The 21,911-nt window shown below is 37.1% G+C and overlaps 1 long non-coding RNA gene across 2 annotated transcripts in view; it reads left to right on the forward strand.

Annotated features, from left to right (window-relative positions):
- Positions 1 to 21,911, forward strand: part of LOC110256565 — a 392,119-nt gene that overhangs the window by 32,722 nt on the left and 337,486 nt on the right. For both annotated transcript variants that reach the window (XR_002338199.1, XR_002338200.1), the window contains exon 2: positions 515 to 682. This is a non-coding gene — a long non-coding RNA (uncharacterized LOC110256565). The remainder of the gene's footprint in view (positions 1 to 514; positions 683 to 21,911) is intronic.

Here is a 21,911-nt window from a genome sequence, read left to right on the forward strand (position 1 = left end):
CTGTGACCCACACCATAGCTCAAGGCAATGACAGATCCTCAACCCACTAAGCAAGGCCAGGGATTGAACCCACATCCTCATGGATACAAGTTGGGTTTGTTGCTACTGAGACACAACAGGAATTCCTCCTCATTAAATATTAAGTGGTCGCTGACTCTGAATACAACTCCATGCTGGCTGGGCACTGTGTGGTGATACAAAAATGAATAAATCATGAATCCCTGGAGACCTCTGTTTGATAATTGTCACAGTGGTTTGATGTCTCTAAGAGCAAAGAAAAGGACTTTGATTTTGGCCCTAAGATGATGTGTAGTGATAACTAACAGGTGTTTCATGAAGTACTAGTTCTACAGGGCACTATAGATTTTACATAAAATTTACTATGTATGTATGTGTATGTATATACATATATATTTAATATGATAATGTTCCTGTTAATTCCTGATTGAAAGATATAGCATTTACCATATTTTCCAAGTGAGTTATTTTATTTTTGTGTTTGTTCACTTGGCAGAACATCTTTGATGGACACGTGTTACATGGAAACATCTTTGTGATATGCTTAGTTGGGGCACAATAATAAATGCAAATGGATCGAGTGTCTTTCATAACATTCAGGACAAATGCTGAAGAGCCCTGTTTAAACAGACAAACAAGCAAGATCAAGAAACCACTGTTTAAGGTAAGTAGAAAGGACTTTTGAATGATTGATCCTTTCAATGAGTGGCTCCCTGTGGCTCCGAATTGTTTAATAAGAATATAAGAATGAGACTCTTTCTTTTAATAAGAATATAAGAATGAGACCCCTACACAGTTTCTTCTCTGAGTGAGTCACCAATAATTATGTAGGAAAGCAAGTTCATCTCACATTATCTTGCTCTATGCACAAAGCAGTCTAGAAAGAATCCCAGACAGTATCTACTGTATCATGTTTCACACCAGTCCTCAAAATAACTCTGAATAAAGTCATAGAAAGAACCTGAACTGAGAAGACAGAAGTTATTTCAAAAGCCTTTAGATTCTGAGAATCAGCTCTTCTGGCTTTGGTGTTTTTTGTTTTCCTCTGTGGAGCCATTTCTAGATGTGCCATCTGCCCACATAATACATACCGTTCAACATTGCAGCTGCAAAGTAAATGAGGGGCCAGGATGAGGAGAAGAAGTTAACACCTTAAAACCAGAACCACCCTAGAATCAATGGTAAATGGTTAATGGCTATGATGTCTGGAGAAGTCTGTCAGGCCAGACAGAGAACTTGGGCAACAGATACCCAAGGCTAAAGAGTAAGGACTATCAGAATGAACTGTAGAAAAGTAATGGAGAACAATTTGCATGTACATTTTTTTTTAATGGGGAAGCTGTAGTAAGAGAGGGACAGTTTCTCAAATATGAGTGATGGGTACATGTATTCTAGCCAGACAGTGATGTTTCAGTGGGTCATTATTATGAGAAAAGAATTAGGCTGGACAAGTTTGTGTGTCTATTACCCATGGGATTCACAAAAATAGGCTCTAGAGTTCAATTAAATAGCTATCCTATGGTAAAATACTCACTGATGCTTTTGTTCCATGCTTTTCTTTTTTTCTTTTAAAAGTTTTTGCCTCCCTTTGGTAGCACAGGATAGATCTAGGTGTCATCACTGTTGAACATCAGATATTTCAAGCTTTCTCCATATTAGTCCTGCAGAGTAATGTATGAAGGATAGAATCAGGATGGTGTCTGCTTCTTTTTGCACAAAATCCTTTTAAATTCTATAAATCCTGGTCTTGAAATACTCTCCTGTGGAAAATACCAAGAGAAAAAAAGAAAACCCCAGGGACAAAATAAAGGATGAGACAAATGATGGTGATTTTTAAATTATGTTTTTCCCCCTTTGAAAGCTACATATCCTCATACTCACTGTCCACTAAAAATATGTTTTGGCCTTTAAATAAGTGAGTCAGAATGCTATCTGGATATGCCCCTTCCTCACAATCAAGCTGTAAATATGTTGACTTTTGAAAAAGTTATGCATTTTGTACGTCATTATGTAAATGTGGTCATAGTCTTAGTGTTAAACAGACCTATTTTCAGAAAAGACTTTCTAAAATTCCTCCGCAAAATTTAGCAAATAATTACCAAACAGTTTTGTCCCTCTAAATACCTATCTAAACATTGAAACCCTTAAATTTTCTGGTACATGTATGAGGCCTAATACAATCAAATTTATTTACTGCTCTTCCCTCTCCCCATCTCAGAGAACAGAAAGCAAAAACACACAAAAAGATTCCACTGAGACAAGAATTACATTCTTCCTCTAATGACAGTTTGAGCATGATCTTTTGAAATTGTGGTTTTGTTACTGAGTTTAAGCTTGTATTGCTCCCCAGTGTGACAAGTCAATAAATCAAGAAACAAATTATTAGGGCAAGGAATAGCCACCTTATTTGGAAAGCCAGCAGATTGAAGAGATGTTGGACTAGTGTCTCAACCATTTTTATCTGAGTTAGAATTAGGAAGCTTTTATTACTAAAAGGTGAGGAGCATGGCTGGTTGTTGTAAACTTCTGAATACTGGAATTCTTGTGGTCTTGCAACTGTCTATACATATCTGGACACGGTGTTCTTATAGATAAGACAATTGTTATTTTCTGTTTTGCAACTTCTTATTTCTATGTGAATGGAAAATTGTGATTCCTTGAAAGGTCAGAGCCTTGAGAATGGTCTATCATTTATATTTCAGGCTGTAGGAAACATTCTTTTACAAAGAGTCAGGGCCACTATGGCCAAGTGAAGATAGCCAAGCTCTTGCAAAGGTGGAAACCACGGGAATGGGTCCAATATGGAGTCAGGTTTGTTCTTCTCTGTTACAGTTTTGCTGTAACAAGTGTTATTGGATCTTGGGTTAGTGAATATTAGAGAACAGGAATAAGGATAAGGTGTTCAGTAGTCCATCCTCCACACCTTCCATACTTGGCCACATTGAGAAAACTCATTGGTCATGACTGTAAAGTAGTATAGCATTAGGTTTCACAAACTTGAAGAATATGGTGGATAAAAAAGAATCATGTATCTTTTCCAATTCTGTCTCTTACTAGCCTTGTGACTTAGAGTTTAAGTTTCCTAATCTACTAATGAGAGATAACCTTTTTTTCTCTGAAAAGTTTTTTTTTTTTTTGAAAATTAAGGATTCAAAGCATTTAAACATACTTACTCTAGAGCCTGGGACAGCCTAACTAACTGGTTAGTAGCTGTTGTTTAACTTTATGTCCAGACAAAAATTTAATATCCCTGTCCAATATGGTTAGTCTTTAAAACAATTTTGTTTCATTTTACAAGTGGAAAAATAATGTTACAGGAAAATTGATAGTTAGAAAATTATTCAAATAGCTCCCTATTATTTATTCCATGACACGTAAAAAAATTTAGAGTATTTTTTCCAGCATTTATTCATTATCACATAATGTTCCATTTTTTTTCTTGGTAATCATTCTGTACACACAGCTGGCATACTCTTTTACATACTGTTTTCTGTATTGTTTCATAACCATGAAATTTTGACATCCACAGAAAGCTTCATATCACAAAAACACATTTAATATTTAAAATGTTTTCTTTTTGAAATTTCAAAAATTTACTTAAAACAAATGTACTTGTAACAACTACCCTTATGTATCGAGTAAAATGAGTTTATTGATTAGTATATCACATCCTTGCTACAGAGCTTTTTAGTTTATCTTTTCAGTGTAAAGCAATTAAAGTTATGTAGAGTTAAAAATGTATTATGTTTGGAATATCTTGCAGATAAAATAAATACCGAACAGATAGCACAAAGCCCTGCATAAACTAACGAATGCATTGTATATGGCAATGATGGACTTAAGCTGGAGGTAAATTACTCATCCTGCCTGATTATCTGAAAACATTAACCAAGCAAAAGTAGTTGCTGATAACATACAATATATTTTCCAGCAGATTTTTGTCCTTGATAAGAGATTTTGATAAATCTGTTTATCAAAGACAATTTTATTTCTCTTCCCATTCTTTTTAAAACACTATCTATGCAAGGAATTCTTCATCTAAGATCCATGGGCCATGATGGGAATGGGGGTTATGGATGGATACTGCTTAAAATCGTGTCCAAATCTAGGATTTATACCCGTGTGTTTTGGTCTCAGGAGAATGACTGGACTTCATAGGATCTAGTGCTGAATTTGGTGGTATCTCACTTTACTTACAGCTGTAAAGTAATGCACTCTAGAATGATCTGTAGGTTCTTTCTTGTGTTTGGAAGTGTGTGTGTGCATGCTAAGTCTAGCCCTACCCTTCCTTTCTTATCAGTAGGAAAGGAACTAGAGGGATGTGGAGTGGGCTGTTGGAAAACAAACAAGAAAACCCCAAACCAGTGTCTTCCTCAGTGGCAGAATGTCCAGGGCACATGCTGTTCTTCACTTTTATCTTCCTCGTATTAAAACAAAAATACATATGTTTCTCTTTGGAGGGACTCACAGCTTCCGAAAATGAAGGGAATGTGCCTAGTTAGCCAACATCACCTTCTCTTCTCTAAATATGCAAAAAGTTGAATCTCAAATCTACACATTGTAAACACTCCTTTCTTCTACTTATTTTTATGTTTTTATTTTTCCATTATAGTTGATTCTACATTGTTTTGTCAGTTTCTGCTATATAGCAAAGTGACCCAGTCATATATATATATATATGCATATATGCATATATGCATATATACATATATGCATATACATTCACACATATATACATCCATATATATATATACATTCACACAACACACACATATATATACACATTTCTTTTTCTCACATTATCCTCCATCATGTTTTATCACAAGTGGCTAGATATAGTTCCTAGTGCTACACAACAGGATCTCATTGCTTATTTACTCCCAATGCAATAGTTTACATCTACTAACCCCTAACTCTCAGTCCATCTCATTCCCTCCCCCTTGGCAACCCCAAATCTGTTCTCTAAGTCCATGAGTTTATTTCTCCTCTGTAGATAGGTTCATTTGTCCTGTATATTAAATTCCAGATATAAGCAATATCATATGGTATTTGTCTTTATCCTTCTGACTTACTTCACTTAGTATGAGAGTCATCCGTGTTGCTACAAATGGCATTATTTTGTTCTTTTTATGGCTGAGTAGTATTCCATTGTGTATATATACCACATCTTCTTAATCCATTCATCTGTCAATGGACATTTAAGTTGTTTCTATGTCTTGTCTATTGTGAATCATGCTCCAGTGAACATAGGGGTGCAAGTATCTTTTCCAGTGAAAGTTTTATCCAATTATATGCCCAAGAGTAGGATTGCTGGGTCATTTGGTAGTTCTATATTTAGTTTTCTGGGGTACCTCCATACTGTTTTCCATAGTGGTTGTACCAATTTACATTCCCACCAGTAGTGCAGGAGGGTGCTCTTTTCTCCACACCCTCTCCAGCATTTGCTATTTGTTGACTTGTTAATGACGACCATTCTGACTTTTGTGAGGTGGCACCTTGGGAAAATAGGACATCTGCATGTTAATCAATGAAACTAGAACACAGCCTCACACCATACAGAAAAATAAATTCAAAATAGCATAACAACTTAAACATAGGACAAGACACATAAAACTCCTAGAAGAGAACATAGGCAAAACATTCTCTGACATCAACCAGAGAACACAGGCAAAACATTCTCTGACATCAACCATACAAATATTTTCTTAGGTCAGTCTCCCAAGGCAACAGAACTGAAAACAAACAAAAAATCATTGAGACCTAATCAGTCTTCTACTTTTTGAAATAATAATATCTGTGCATCTATCTATGATTTCATTTTTGTCTTTTCCATTTCACAACATTAAAAATGTTTAAATTGCTGAGTATATAAGGCTATTTTCTAAAATTCAAAGAATTTGTCCTATATTTATTGAACATACAATCAACCAGGAAACATTAATTTTTATTTTAGTGCCTAAAATTCCCAAAGCTGTGTCAGATAAAACTAACATGGGCATGCCAATGTTGGGCCAGGCACTGAGTTAAGATTAGCAAATTGTAGAGGCTTCTACTTTCTTTTTTTAAATTTATATATTACTCAATGAATTTATTACATCTATAGTTGTACAATGATCATCACAATCCAGTTTTCCATCCGACAACCACAGTGCTTCCCCCCCAGTGCTTCTCCCCAGTGCTTTCCATCCCACACCCCGAGTGTTTCCCTCAACCTCTCTCTTTTGGAAACCATAAGGTTTTCAAAGTCTGTGAGTCAGTATCTGTTCTGCAAAGTTAATTGTGGCCTTTTTTCAGATTCCATATGTCAGTAAAGGCTTTTAATGTTGGTGTCTCATTGTCTGACTTCACTATCACTAGCATGATAATTTCTCTGTCCATCATGTTGCTAAAAATGCCATTATTTCATTTCTTTTGATGGCTGAGTAATATTCCATTGTGTATATGTACCACATCTTTATCCAATCCTCTGTTGATGGATATTTAGGTTGTTTCCATGTCTTGGCTATTGAAAATAGTGCTGCAATGAACATTGGAGTACATGTGTTTTTTCGAGTCATGGTTTTCTCTGGATAGATGCCCAGGAGTGGGATGGCTGGATCAAATGGTAGTTCCATGTTTAGTTTTCTGAGGAATCGCCATACTGTTTTCCACAGCAGTTGCCCCAATTGACAATCCCACCAACAGTGTAATAGGGTTCCTTTTTCTTCACACCCTCTATAGCACTTATTGTTTGTAGACTTTTTGATGATGGCCATTCTGGCTTGGTGGAAGGTGGTACCTCATCATGGTTTTGATTTGCATTTCTCTAATAATGAGTGATGTTGAACATCTTGTCATGTGTGTTTTGGCCATCTGTATGTCTTCTTTGGAGAACTGTCTGTTTAGATCTTCTGCCCATTTTTTGATGGGGTTGTTTGTTTTTTTGGTATTGAGCTGTAGGAGGTGTTCATAAATTTTTGAGATTATTCCCTTGTCAGTCGATTCATTTGCAAATATCTTCTCCCTTCTGTGGGTTGTCTTTTTGCACACACCTACAGTCAACTAATCTATGACCAAGGAGCAAGAATATACAATGGAGAAAAGACAGCCTGTTCAATAAGCGGTGCTTGGAAAACTGGACAGCCACATGGAAAAGAATGAAATTATAACACTCCCTAACACCATACACAAACATAAATTCAAAATGGATTAAAGACCTAGATATAAGACCAGATACTATAAAACTCTTAGAGGAAAACATAGGCCAAACGCTCTCTGACATAAATGACAACAACATCTTCTCAGGTCCACCTATTAGAGTAATGACGGTAAAAACATAAATAAATGGGACTTAATTAAACTTAAAAGTTTCTTCACAGCAAAGGAAACCCTAAACAAAATGAAAAGACAATCTATTTTATTTCTTTATTTTTTTAGGTCCTCACCCATGGCATATGGAGGTTCCCAGGCTAGGGATCCAGTCAAAGCTGTAGCCACCAGTCTACACCAGAGCCACAGCCACTGGGGATCTGAGCCATGTCTGTAATCTACACCACAGCTCACAGCAATGCCAGATCCTTAAGCCACTGAGCAAGGCCAAGGATCAAACCCACATCCTCATGGTTGCTAGTTGGGTTTGTTAACTACTGAGAGGCTTCTATTTTCAATGTTATTTTATTTACAGGGGAGGAAGCCCAGAGATACTAGGTAACTTGCCAGAAACCTCAAAGCCAGTACCTGGTAAAACAGAGTTACTCCAGGTTTTTCTGATTCTTATGCCTTGACTCTTTCCAAATTTTACCTTTTCCTTGAACATACTAAAGATTCTTTTAAGATCACATGGCAGAAAGTGCATATGCTGGTGTACCAAGGAAATAAAATGGGCAAAGCCTGAGGTGGTTAAACTGGTCTCAGTCAGGGCTGGAAACACACCACTGAGCATAAGCCACCTTGGTCAATTCAATGTTGGTGTGTTGGGAAAAGCAATTGTCTTAAAAGTCTACAAAGTAATGCTTTATTTACCTGATCCAGGGCCTCTGAGTTATGCAAAAGAATACTCTATAAAAGAATCACATCATTGGTATTTGAGATGTGTTTATTATCTTGGCAAATAGATCTACTTAGATACAAGGTTTGCTCTTCAAACTTGGACCTAGCCACACTTTGATTTATCTAAAATATCCCTCCAAAGTGAGAACTCATTCACTCTTAATGATTCTCCTATAAATTTGTTTATGGGTGATTTCAGCTATGAGGTGTCAACTGGGACACAGATTTAATGAACATGGGTAGGGTAAATCTTCCATTACAGAGGACAAATGAGGCATTTTGTTCAAGACAATTTACTAAGTATGTCCTATATAATGAGATCTGCATTGTAACAAAGCGAGCATGTGTCTCCTGTTTGGTTTAGAAAAGAGCTGTATCAGAGTTGGTGGCTGACCATAGCAGCTTTTACAGTGGTGCTGTTGGTGTTGTAACTTGACAAGCTTTCAGAATAGACTGGCACCAGACTCACTTTTGTCAATGCTAAATTAAGGGTTCTTCATAACTGGAAAGCAATCACTTATGTAAGCCAGCATACAGATCTAAGAGTGGCGGGGGGTGGGGAACTGCTGTAATAACAATGATAAACACAAGGAGCTGCAAAAGGACAAACATTAATATGTTAAAAAAGGACTTCAAAATCCTAGAATGTGGGGAAGGAAAGTAAAATCTAAATTCTTTTTTTTTTTTAATAATGTGTTTGAGACTTACGACTATCAGGCTAAAGCAAGCAGATACAGGAAGGGGTTAACATACTTAAAAAACAGGGCAGCCACAAATCAAAACCAAATATTACATTCACAAAAACTAGAAAGAAAAGTACACAAGCATAAAATAAATAGAAATTATCCAACCAAAAAAAAAAAAAGAGGAGGGAAGAAAGGAGAAATATAGGATCAACTAGAAAACAAGGTTTAAAATGGCAATAAATACGTGTTATCAATAATTGACTTAAATGCCAGTGGACTAAATGTTCCAATCAAAAGACACAGAGTGGCAGATTGGATAAAAAAGCAAAGAACTACAATCTGCTGTTTATAAGAGACTCACCTTAGGGCAAAGGACACATATAGATTGAAAGTGAAGAGAGAAAAAGATATTTCATGCTAATGAACAAGACAGAAAAGCAGGAGTTGCAGTACTCATATCAGAAAAAATAGACTTTAAAATTAAGGCCATAAGGAAGGACAAAGAAGGACACTATTTAATGATAAAAGGATCCATTCAAAAAGAGATATTACAGTTGTCAATATATATGCCCCTAATATAGGATCACTCGGATACAAACAACAAGTACTAACAGATGTAAAAGGAGAAACTGATGGGAATACAATAATAGTAGGAGGTTTTCACACCACAATCACATCAATGGAAAGATGCTATAGAGAGAAAATCAGTATGGCAACAAAGATCCTAAATGACACAATAAACAGGCTTATTTGATATTTTCAGGACGTTACATCCCAAAAAATCAGAATATACATTCTCAAGGATCGATCACATACTGGGGCACAAAGCTAAACTCAACAAATTTAAGAATATAGAGATTATTTCAAGTATCTTCTCTGACCACAGTGACATGAAACTAGAAATCAACCACAGGAAAATAAATGAAAAAAAAAAAAAACTTACTACATGAAAAAACTTACTACATGAAGACTAAACAAAATGCTACTATAAAAAAATGGGTAAATGAGGAAATCAAGAAGGAAATTAAAAAAATACTTTGAGACAGGTGAAAATGAAGACACAACCATTCAAATTCTATGCGAGGCTGCAAAAGCAGTGCTAAGAGGGAAGTTCATAGCAATACAGGACTTCTTCAAAAGAGAGGAAAAATCTCAAATTAACAATTTAACCCACTACCTAAATGAATTAGAAAAAGAAGAATTAACAAAACCTAAAGTCAACAGAAGGAAGGAAATCATAAAGATCAGAGAGAAAATCAATAAAAAAGAGATTCATAAAACAATAGAAAAAAATCAATAAAACCAAGAGCTGGTTCTTTGAAAAGGTAAACAAAATTGACAAATCTCTGGCCAGACTCACGAAAAAGAGGAGAGCAAAAATCTAAAAAATACAGAATCAGTAATTAAAAAGGAGAAATGGCAATGGATAATACAGAAATACAAAAAATCTAACAGAATAGTCTGAAAAATTATATGTCAACAAATTTGACAACCTAGGAGAAATGGACAACCTGCTAGAGACTTACGGCCTACCAAAACTGAATCAAGAAGAAATAGATCAACTGAACAGAATGATCACTACAAATGAAACCGAATATGTCATAAAAACACTACCTTCAAATAAGAGTCCAGGACCAGGTGGCTTCACAGGTGAATTCTACCAAACATAAAGAGAGGAAATTATACCCAACCTCCTTAAACTTTTTCAAAAGGGTGAAGAAGAAGGAACACTCCCAAAGACATTCTCTGATGCCACTATCTCCCTAATACCAATATCAGACAAAGATATTACCAAGAAAGAAAACTATAGGCCAGTATCTTTGATGAACATAGATGCAAAAATTCTCAACAAAATTTTAGCCAACTGAATCCAACAACATATAAAAAAGATTGTACACCACGACCAGGTGGGATTCATCCCAGGTGCACAAGGATGGCTCACCATATGCAAATCAACCAACGTCATACACCACATTAACAAAAGAAAAGTCAAAAACCACATGACCATCTCAATAGATGCAGAAGAAGCACTTGACAAAGTCCAACATCCATTCATGATCAAAACTCTTACCAAAGTGGGTATAGAGGGTACATACCTTAGCATAATAAAAGCCGTTTATGACAAACCCACAGCAAATGTAACACTCAATACTCAATGGAGAAAAGCTGAAAGCCTTCCCACTCAAATCTGGAACAAGACAGGGATGCCCACTCTCACCACTGTTATTCAACATAGTATTGGAAATCTTAGCCACAGCAATCAGGCAAACAGAAGAAATAAGAGGCATCCAAGTTGGAAGAGAAGAGTTTGTAAAACTGTCACTGTAGGCAGATGACATGATACTAGATATAGAAAATCCTTGGGACTCAACCCCGAAACTACTTGAACTGATCAACAGATTCAGCAAAGTAGCAGGATATAAGCTTCACATTCAGAAATCAGTCCCGTTTCTGTATACTAGCAATGAAATGTTAGCAAAGGAATACAGAAATGCAAAACCTTTTCAAATTGCACCCAAAAAATCAAATACCTGGGAATACACCTGACCAAGGAGGTAAAAGACTTATGTGCTGAGAACTATAGAACATTCATCAGGGAAATTAAAGAAGATGTAAAGAAATGGAAAGATATCCCATGCTCATGGGTGGGAAAAATTATTATTTTTTAAATGGCCAGGAGTTCCCATTGTGGAGCAGTGGTTAACGAATCTGATTAGGAATCATGAGGTTGTGGGTTCGGTCCCTGCCCTTTTTCAGTGGGTTAATGATCCAGCATTGCTGTGAGATGTGGTGTAGTTTGCAGACGCGGCTCAGATAACACGTTGCTGTGGCTCTGGCATAGGCCGGTGGCTACAGCTCCGATTGGACCCCTAGCCTGGGAACCTCCATATGCCACAGGAGCGGCCCAAGAAATAGCAAAAAGACAAAAAGAAAAAAAAACCAGCCATACTACCCAAAGCAACCTGCAGAATCAATTCAATCCCTATCAAATTACCCAGGGCATTTTTCACAGAACTAGAACAAACAATCCAAAATTTTGTATGGGACCACAAAAGACCCAGAATTGCCGAAGCAATCCTGAGGAACAAAAACCAAGGAGGAGACGTAACTCTCCCAGACTTTAAGAAACATTACAAAGCCACAGTCATCAAGACAGTGTGGTACTCTCAAGCTACACACACATACACGCGCACACACACACACACACACACACACATATATAGAGCTTGTATATATATATATATATACACACACACAAACACACATTCTTTTTCTGTTATCTTCTATCATGTTCTATCACAAGTGACTGGATATAGTTCCCTGTGCTATATAGCAGGATCCCAGTGCTTAACCATCCTAAATGTAATAGTTCACATATACTAATCCCAAACTTGCAATCCATCATACTCCCTCCCCCTTCCCCTTGGGAACCCCAAGTCTCTTTTCCATGTCCATGAGTTTGTTTCTGTTCTATAGATAGGTTCATTTGTGTCATATTTAATATTCCAGATATGTGATATCATGGTATTTGTCTTTCTCTTTCTGACTTATTTCAGTTAGTATGAGAATCTCTGGTTCCATCCATGTTGCTGCAAATGGCATTATTTTGTTCTTTTTTATGGCTGAGTAGTATTCCATTGTGTATATATACCACATCTTCTTAATCCATTCATCTGTTGATGGACATTTGGGTTGTTTCCATTTCTTGGCTATTATGAATAGTGCTGCAACGAACATAGGGGTGCATATATCTTTTGAATGAAAGTTTTGTTTGAATATCCTCTTCTTATAAGGATGCTAGTCCTAAAGATTGAGGGCCTCAAACTATGACCTCATTTAATCTTAATATTTCCTTAAGCGCCATGTCTCCAAATGTAATCACCTTGAGGGTTAGAGCTTTAACATGTAAACTTTGAGCAATCACAATTCAGTCCTAACACCTACCAGGTATGCAAAACCTAAGGGGAACCAAAAATTTAGTAGTCAAGATAATACTATTTTAATGTAGCATTTTAAAAAAATCAATGCACAAGATAAGTGATTTTAAAAATCCAGGCTTTAAATTAAAGACAGGTTCTGTATTACTGATTTTTCCTTTTGCCTCAGGCTTCAACATGGCTCAGCATGACTTGACTTCTTCATCTTTGCTCCTTCAGCCTGTTATTCTTTTTGGTCATTTTATTTTTTTAGGGCTGCTCCAGCGGCATATTGAAGTTCCCAGGCTAGGGGTCGAATAAGAGCTGCAGCTGCCAGCCTACACCACAGCCACAGCAATGCAGGATCTGAGCTGAATCTGCAGCCTAAGCTTACAGCAGCACTGGATCTTTAACTCACTGAGCAAGGCAGAGATTGAACCAACATCCTCATGGACACTACTCAGGTTTGTTTCCACTGAGCCACAACAGGAACTCCTTGCTCAGTTTTCATTTATAATAAATAGCTTCATTTTCCTTGATCATGAATTTTTTGAAAGTTGGTATTCTCTTTTATGATTCTGTCCACCTTCCTGGTTTCTAGTGTACCACCTTGCACTGGCTGGCAGTGTGTTAAGATGCCCAGTAACTACTTGTGGGTTCCAGTGCAACTACTACATGTTTTGAAAATGTGTGCCCTCTGATGGAGGCATTGTGGCATTAATGAGGCATTTAAGTATTTGGAGCATCAGTGACCTGAGCCATAGTAGTGATGACACTGTTTCTTTAACCACTAGGCCACCAGGGAACTCCTGGGACACCTTCTCAAACCCCACATTTTTAGTTTAAATTTATTGGTGAGAAAACAAAGGAGTAGAGAAGTAACTTATAGCTGACAGCCAATCAGTGGATTAGAGAGAATCTGAATTCCTCTGAATCCCAAAAGAGCTACTTCCACAAAATTATATTTGGGTTCACATTAAGGAATAGACATTATTCTTCTCTTAAGAGATTTACATTTACATAAAAGAATAACACAGAGCAGTGCAAATAATTAATGGCTTCAGGGTTCTGGAACAAAATGTTCTATGGGATCAGCCATCCTGCTCCTTCAAATTTCTCCTATCAGATAGCAGCTTGAGAATAAGTAATGTTCTACTCAGCTCTATATTTGCCATGATGTCCTGGGGTTATGATGAATGAATTTTGGGCGATTGCACTGAAGTCACACATGGATTGGAAGAAGCAAAGGGTTTGTCTGTTTCCCAGGTTAACAGAATGTACCAATCTTTTGGAAGTACTTAGCCATGAGGCCTTATGAAAGAGATCCCAACCGTGCTTATAGTTCCTTAAGTAATTTATGGCTTCTTTCTCCAAAATTATGGCAGTGTTATTGTGAGTCTATCCTGGCATCCATTCTCTAGCGATCCTGTTCTTGTTCCTTTCCTACCTGGCCTTATCTTTTAGAAACATTCTCTTACTTACAGCTTCTCCAGTATCTTACCAGCACTGCTCTTCAGGGATCTAAATTTCACTGATCTTTGTTTCCTATCCTACAGCAGGAGTCTTCGCTGTGTTGACAGCATCATGTTAATGTGTATTAGAATGTGTTAATATGCCCAATGTGTGCTTCTAAGGCTACATTCTTTGACCTTCTGATCTCCCTTCCCACATGTTTGGAGCAATGAGACAGAGGGGGATCCAGGAGATCTGAGGGCACCTGATATTATGACTTGGAGGATCGTTTGGTTGCCCAGGCATCTTCAACCCTCAGCATGGTCCCCAGTAAATTCATAACACAGTAAGAGTAACAAGCTCACCTGTGTGACCTCTAGTAGCAGCAACAGAACCTTAAAAAGGGGAAAAGCCCATGACGTGTGTGAATATTGAGAAACAGGTAGCTGAACAGAGGAGGTAACTTTGGAAATCCCCATTTCCCTTCTTCTTGTAAGAATAGAGGAAGCTGGAGTTTGGAGACAGACACTGGAATGACACAGGTCTCAGAGCCAGGAGACTGGGGACATTTCCCAGCCAGGCCACTCATTATCTATGCACCTCAGCATCTAAAAAGTTACTTCATGTTCTTCATCAGTATGTGGGAAGTAATAAAAATCCTCATTTTAGGATAGTTGAAGATATTAAAGGGAATACAGATGAAGCTTAAGCTGCAGGGCCCTGTAAATTGTATAATACATGTACATATATGTGTGTGTGTATAACATATATATATATATATATTTAATGTATAAATTTGAAGCCCAGTTAGATGTGGGTCCATGCTTATTTTAATATTTCTTACCATAAAACATTTAATATCAGATAATAGGAGAATATAAGATATTAGAGCAAGAAATTATATATAGCTTTTTAATTTAATTTAAATTTTAAATGTTATTTCCCCAATACAATTTTTTTCTACTGTACAACATGGTGATCCAGTTACACATATATGTACACATTCTATTTTTACACATTATCATGCTCCATCATAAGTGACTAGACATAGTTCCCAGTGCTACATAGCAGGATCTCATTGCTAATCTATTCCAAAGGCAACAGTTTGGATCTATTAACCCTAAGCTCCCATTCATCCCACTCCCTCCCCCTCCCACTTGACAACTACAAGTCTTTTCTCCAAGTCCATGATTTTCTTTTCTGTGGAAAGGTTCATTTGTGCCATATATTAGATTCCAGATATAAGTGAAATCATATGGTATTTGCCTTTCTCTTTCTGACTTACCACACTCAGTATGAGAGTCTCTAGTTCCATCCATGTTGCTGCAAATGGCATTATTTTGTTCTTTTTTAAGGCTGAGTAGTATTCCACTGTGTATATAAACACTATATCTTCCTAATCCAATCATCTATTGATGGACATTTGGGTTGATTCCATGTCCTGGCTATTGTGAATAGTGCTGCAATGAACGTGTGGGTGCATGTGTCTTTTTTAGGGAAAGTTTTGTCTGGATATATACCCACGAGTGGGATTTCTGGGGTCATATGGCAGTTCTATGTATAGTTTTCTAAGGTTTCTCCATACCATTCTCCATAGTGGTTGTACCAGCTTACATTCCTACCGACAGTGCAGGAGGGTTCCCTTTTCTCCACATCCTCTCCAGCATTTGTTTTTTGTGGACTTATTAATGATGGCCATTCTGACTGGTGTGAGGTGGTATCTCATGGTAGTTTTGATTTGCATTTATCTAATAATCAATGATATTGAGCATTTCTTTTTCATGTGGTTGTTGACCATCTGTACATCTTCCTTAGAAAAATGTCTATTCATGTCTTTTGCGCATTTTTCAATTGGGTTATTGGCTTTTACATACTAACCCTAAAATAACCAACCCTAAAATAACAAAAGCACACAAAACATAAAGGAACGAAGATACTTATTTAGAAATCTAACATCATAACAAAATTTACATTTATTTATTCTAGTCATATCACTGTTTGAGTGTATGTATACATGAAGCATCTTGGGAAGGGTTGTTATAGTCTATTTCCATGTTGCTTTCACTGTGATCTTCCTAGTAGACTAGATGGAGTAGATCTGAATACACAGGTTAGCTCTGCATAATAGCAGAAGCACTTACTTCATTTGACTAATGAATTAGTAATATGTCTAACATTTACTGAGCACTTACCATGTGATATGGATTGCTCTAAGTTCTTAAACAATATTAACTCACTTAATCCCCTGAAGTACTTTGGGAGAGAGTCTATCACTGTTTTGAATATAATGAGGGCAAAATAGAGGTGCAGAGAAGTTAAATCATTCCTCTGTATTCACATAGCTACTGAGGAGAGGAGCTACTCCCTAAAGCCAATGTGCCCTACTGTAGAGGCTGTGTCCTCAAACACCAGGATAAAATACCCTCTGTAAGTAAAGAGAAGACAGAGTAGAAGCATAAAGATGAGAAACACTCAGAGATTTGTGTGTGGGAAGAGGTTACACTTCTCTGTTAAACATTTGACTTACTAAATAAATAACTTGACTTTTAATTAAAGAATGATGCAACGGTAATAGTTGAGGGTACACTGGGCAAGGAGAAGATATCAAGTCATCGTGTTGGAGAAAGAAAAGTGAATTTAATAGAGAAGCATAGTGGGATATTTGGGTAGTACTAGTTTAGTTCTTCCATTGTAAGCTTAGTCTCTTGGCAAGTATTCCTTATCTCAGCCACTATCATTTCTCATCCTATTGTCATATTTCTCTTTTTAAAAAAATCTTAGCCTGTATTTTTGTTTATATTTTTAATATTTTTTGAGATTCCCTATATCTTTGCTATTTTATCCATCTACTGACATATTCCATTCAAAATGCATTTCCATTTTCTTTATACAACTTATTCTCATACTACAGCAGATAATACTGAGAGATATTCTAGTGTTCAGGACAGAATTACCAATTCTCTCTTCCTTCCCCACTACCCCCTCCCAGATATATATATTTTTCATATTTAAAATTGAGTCATCTTTCTAGACATAATGTATTCCTACATGGAGGTAGGGGTATTAGCCAAGGCCCTTCTACTTTTGATTTGAACTCTGGTTGGTTATTCCATCATCTTTTCTATAGCTTGAGAGTATTAATGTGCATAGTTCTAGTCCAAATACCAGTATTGAGCAGAATTTTCCCACTAAAGCCCTGGGAACTTGAAAAATTATCTCCTATTTTGTCTAAACTCTAAACTCAGGGGTACAGTTTTTTTTTTTAACTAGTAGTCATTATGTGTTGTTCCTAATGATCTTCCAGATTCCACATACTCATGAAATATATTTTGTTCCTGAGGATTATGCCTCCAAAGATTTAATGCATGGCTCCCATATCTCTAAAAGTGTCCTATCCTTTGTTATTTTCAAGTTATTGTCTCTGAATACATGATAGAGGGTTAAGAGGGAGAAGCATCTACTCAGTCCCAAAAATAATATCCATTCCTGATTTTTCCATTTGGTATAGCCCAAGCCAGAGAAAAATGGGAAAAGGAAGTGTTTTGTTAGTGAATTCTCCAGTAAAATCTCCATATGACCTTTAGGACAGCAGCACATACTCTCCCAGCTGCTGGGGGCACTGACTGCTGTTGATTCAATATCCTTGCCAAGGATTATCCATCACTGACAGAAGCTGGACCATCCAAGGTTAAGTGTGGAGTGCAAAGGCCGTGCTCCCATTTGACAGAACTCTGCAGAACCATCTAAGCTCAGGGAGCTGATAACTCAATCACAGTTAAACTCCTCCCCCCATCTAAACCTGTTTCCTTCACTCACTCCATTGCAGATGTTACTTCTAAAAAAATTCTTCCTAATGAAGTGACTTGATGCACATTTCCATTCAGGAAAACTGGGTTTAGGGAAGTCTTCTCACCTTATTTCAGCTGGTTAAGCTTCTTTATTTCTGGATCCAAATGTATGTTTATATCACTGTTTCTGTTCCTCTCAGTCCTGTTCTTTTGTTACTGTTAGTGAAATGTCCTCCTCTTATTTGGCCATAGGCAGTCTTCTGGTTGTAGTTTTTGCTCTCATGAATTTTGCTTTCCTTATGTGCCTTCCTGATATGTCAGTGGGATGCTTGGTAAGGATCCTTTAGGCACTACTAGCCTTTTTGCCATTTTAAATTCAACCATTTTCTCATTTGTCTTCAAATGGTTCAAACTATGTGGGGACCCTGGGTAGCTAAACACAAATGAAAGTGTCAAAAAGTCCTACCCAGGTGGTAATTCTAGCCATTCCCTTCTGTCCTGCTAAATTATTCGTGAAATTTCAGCATGCAGGCTTGAACCAGACTCCCTTATGTTTATTTTCTGGAGGTTTTTCCTATATTTTAATGGAGATCAAGAAGCTGAATATCTCAAACTTAAGACTTCAATTTGAGCATATTCCGTACCAAGCCCTAGGCCTTCCTGAGGGGAGTTCAGGGCCCGGGAGCAATCAAGAAGTTCTTCCAGAACACTTTCATATGTGTGCAGGAGAGAATCATCCATAAAAGCAGAGATAAAGGAGGGAAGAATGCATGACAGGCAGTCTGGTGCTTTGAAGCTTATGGGAAAAGGGTAAATAAAGACCTGAGTTCAGAGGACTTGGGGGAGAGGATTAAGATGGCAGAATAGAAGGACTGGAGCTCAATTTCTCTCCTAAAAACAACAAAATTCACAACTAAAAGCTGAGCAATCCCCACCCAAATGGACCGGAAACCTCAAAAAAGATACCCTACTCCAGAAGAACAAGAGGAGGCCACATCAAGAGGTAGGAGGGGTGATTTCGTGATATAAACAACCCCATATCTCCCGGGTGGGAAGCTCCACAGACTGAAAACTAACTGGTTCACAGAGAGACTCACCTACAGGAGTGAGAGTTCAGAGAACCACATCAAACCCTCACGTGTGGGGATCTGGCACTGGGAGAAAGAGCCACTGGAGTATCTTGCATTGAAGGCCAGTGGGGCTTGTGCACAGGAGCTCCACAGGACTGGGGTAAATGGTGACCCCATTCTTAAAAGGCGCACATGGACTTTCATGTGTACTGGATCCCAGGGCAAAGCAAAGTCTCCATGGGAATCTGGGTCAAACCTGACCACAGTTCTTAGAGGACATCCTGGGAAAACAGGGGTGAATGTGGCTTGTTGTGAGGGAGGGACATTGAAGGAAAAACTCTTGGGAATATTCAGCAGCTGCCTTTCTCTGGAGGTGGCCATTTTGGGAAAATCTTGTCCCACCTGTCAGTCAGTGCTGAGAAGCCCCAGGGCAAACAACAATCCAGGTGGGATCACAGCCCTGCCCCTCAGTAAAAAAGGCTGCCTAAAGACCCATCAGGCACAGCTGCCTCTAATCTCATCCAGACTAAGCCCCACCCACCAGAGGGATTAGAATCAGCTCCACCTACCAGTGGGCAGGCATCAGCCCCTCCCATCAGGAAGCCTACAGCAAGCCCCCATACAGACTTCAGCCACAAAGGGGGCAGACACCAGAAGCAAGAGAGGCTACAACCCTTTTATCTGTAAAAAGGTCACCACACCAAAAACCTTTAAAAATGAAAAGACAGAGAACTATAACTCAGAAGAGGGAGAAAGGAAAAAACCAAGAAAATCAGCTAAGCGATGAGGAGATTCTTAGCCTCCAGGAAAAAGACTTTAGATTGTTGATGCTGAAGATGATGCAAGACATTGGGAATAAACTGGACGCAAAGATGGATAACTTACAGGAAACACTGACCAAAGAGATACAAGCTATAAAACTTAAACAAGAAAGATGCAAAATACAATAACTGAAATAAAAAATTCACTAGAAGCAACCAACAGCAGAATATAGGAGGCAGAAGAACGAATAAATGAGGTGGAGGACAGATTAGTGGAAATTACGGATGAAGAACAGAAAAGAGAAAAAAGACTGAAAACAAATGAAGAGAGTCTCAGAGAACTCTGGGGCAATGTTAAATGCAGCAACATACATATTATAGGGATGCCAGAAGGAGAAGAGGGAGAGAAGGGGACAGAAAAAATATTCCAAGAGATATAGCCAAAAACTTCCCTCACATGGGAAAGGAACCACTCACTCAAATCCAGGAAGCACAATGAGTACCATATAAAATAAACCCAAGGAGGAATACACCAAGACACATATTAATCAAACTGACCAAAATTAAAGACAAAGAGAAAATCTTGAATGCAGCTAGGGAAAAGAAACAAGTAACATACAAGGGAACCCCAATAAGGTTATTGGCAGATTTTTCAGCAGAAACTCTGCAGGCCAGAAGGGAGTGGCATGATATACTTAACGTGATGAAAGGAAAAAACCTCCAACCAAGATTACTTTACCCAGCAATGCTCTCATTCAGATTTGAAGGAGAAATCAAAACCGTCACAGATAAGCAAAAGTTGAGAGAATTCAGCAACGCTAAACCAGCCTTACAACAAATACTAAAGGAACTTCCCTAGGCAGAAAAGAAAAGACAGCAACAGGAAACGAAAATTCCACAAATGACAAGGCTCACCAGTAAAGGTATATATACAGTAAATATATGAAATCATCCATGCACGATTATACCATCAAAATCAGAAATCATGAGAAGAGGTGGGTACAAATGCAGGACACTGGAGATGCACTTGCAGTTAAGAGAACAACAACTTAAAACAATCTCGTATACATATAGACTCTTATATCAAAACTTCAGAATAACTGCAAACCAAAAATCTACAATGGATACACAAACAAGGAATCTCTGAAGAAGAAATATATCTCATAGTAAATAAGCGCATAATCCACCATGAAGGGGGTCATTTGACATCATTCTTGGAATGCTGAAGTCTCCTTACATCTGATTGTGATTTCTTCTCCATCAAAGAATTTATGATAATTATTATAATTAAATAATACAACTGTACAATTAAATAATATAGGTCTACAATTGTATTATTAATAACCATTTCTCTCCATGGTACAATGTAAAGTCTATAGTGTCTTGTTTATCACATTGCCTAGAATGGTGTAAGGCCTTTATTGAAGAATCAATGAGATGTAACAAATTGTGAGGACATATTTATATAGTTACACTGTTTTTTAACCAACTTATGCATTTTATATTTTATTTATTTTCAGAGGGTGTATTATTTTTGTTATTCTTACCAGTTAAGTTATTCTTTTTATTATGCTATATAAAATATTTAATGGTATATAAGGTTTTCTTCTTTATAAATTTTAGTTGCATAATACACACAATTTTAATATAATGCTAATTTTTAAAGTAAAATTGAAATGTAATAGATAATACTAAGTAGTAAAGATGAAAGCCATACAAAATGGGATAAAGTATAGAATAAATTTCCTATTCACCTCAGCATATTTTCCATTCCACTTCTCCAAAGGGAGTCGCTTAATATGTTTCTTAAGATCCATGATATAATAATCTGTGTGAATGTAATTGTGTTTAAATATATGTATTTTATTTTGTAAAAAAAAAAAATTAAAGAACAGGCATTCTTCCTAAACCATGCAAACCAATCGCTAGATATTATTGAACATGAAAAGAAATTTGTATACAGTGATGAATATATTTGCTTTGGAATTAGTTAACTAGCTAGTTACCTACAATTATAAGAGAGCTATGAAGATAAAGCTGAAGGGTAAGATTTAAAATGTTCTTTAATTACTGTATGATAGATCATTTCTACCACTATGCACTCAGAAGTGTCAATTCAAACTGTTTCCAATTTGAATTCTACCAAGTTTTCTTAATTAGTTTCTAACAAGATTTGCTTCATTAATGGAGT

Source organism: Sus scrofa, chromosome 13 (genome assembly GCF_000003025.6).
Source record: "Sus scrofa isolate TJ Tabasco breed Duroc chromosome 13, Sscrofa11.1, whole genome shotgun sequence".
Lineage (NCBI taxonomy): Eukaryota > Metazoa > Chordata > Mammalia > Artiodactyla > Suidae > Sus > Sus scrofa.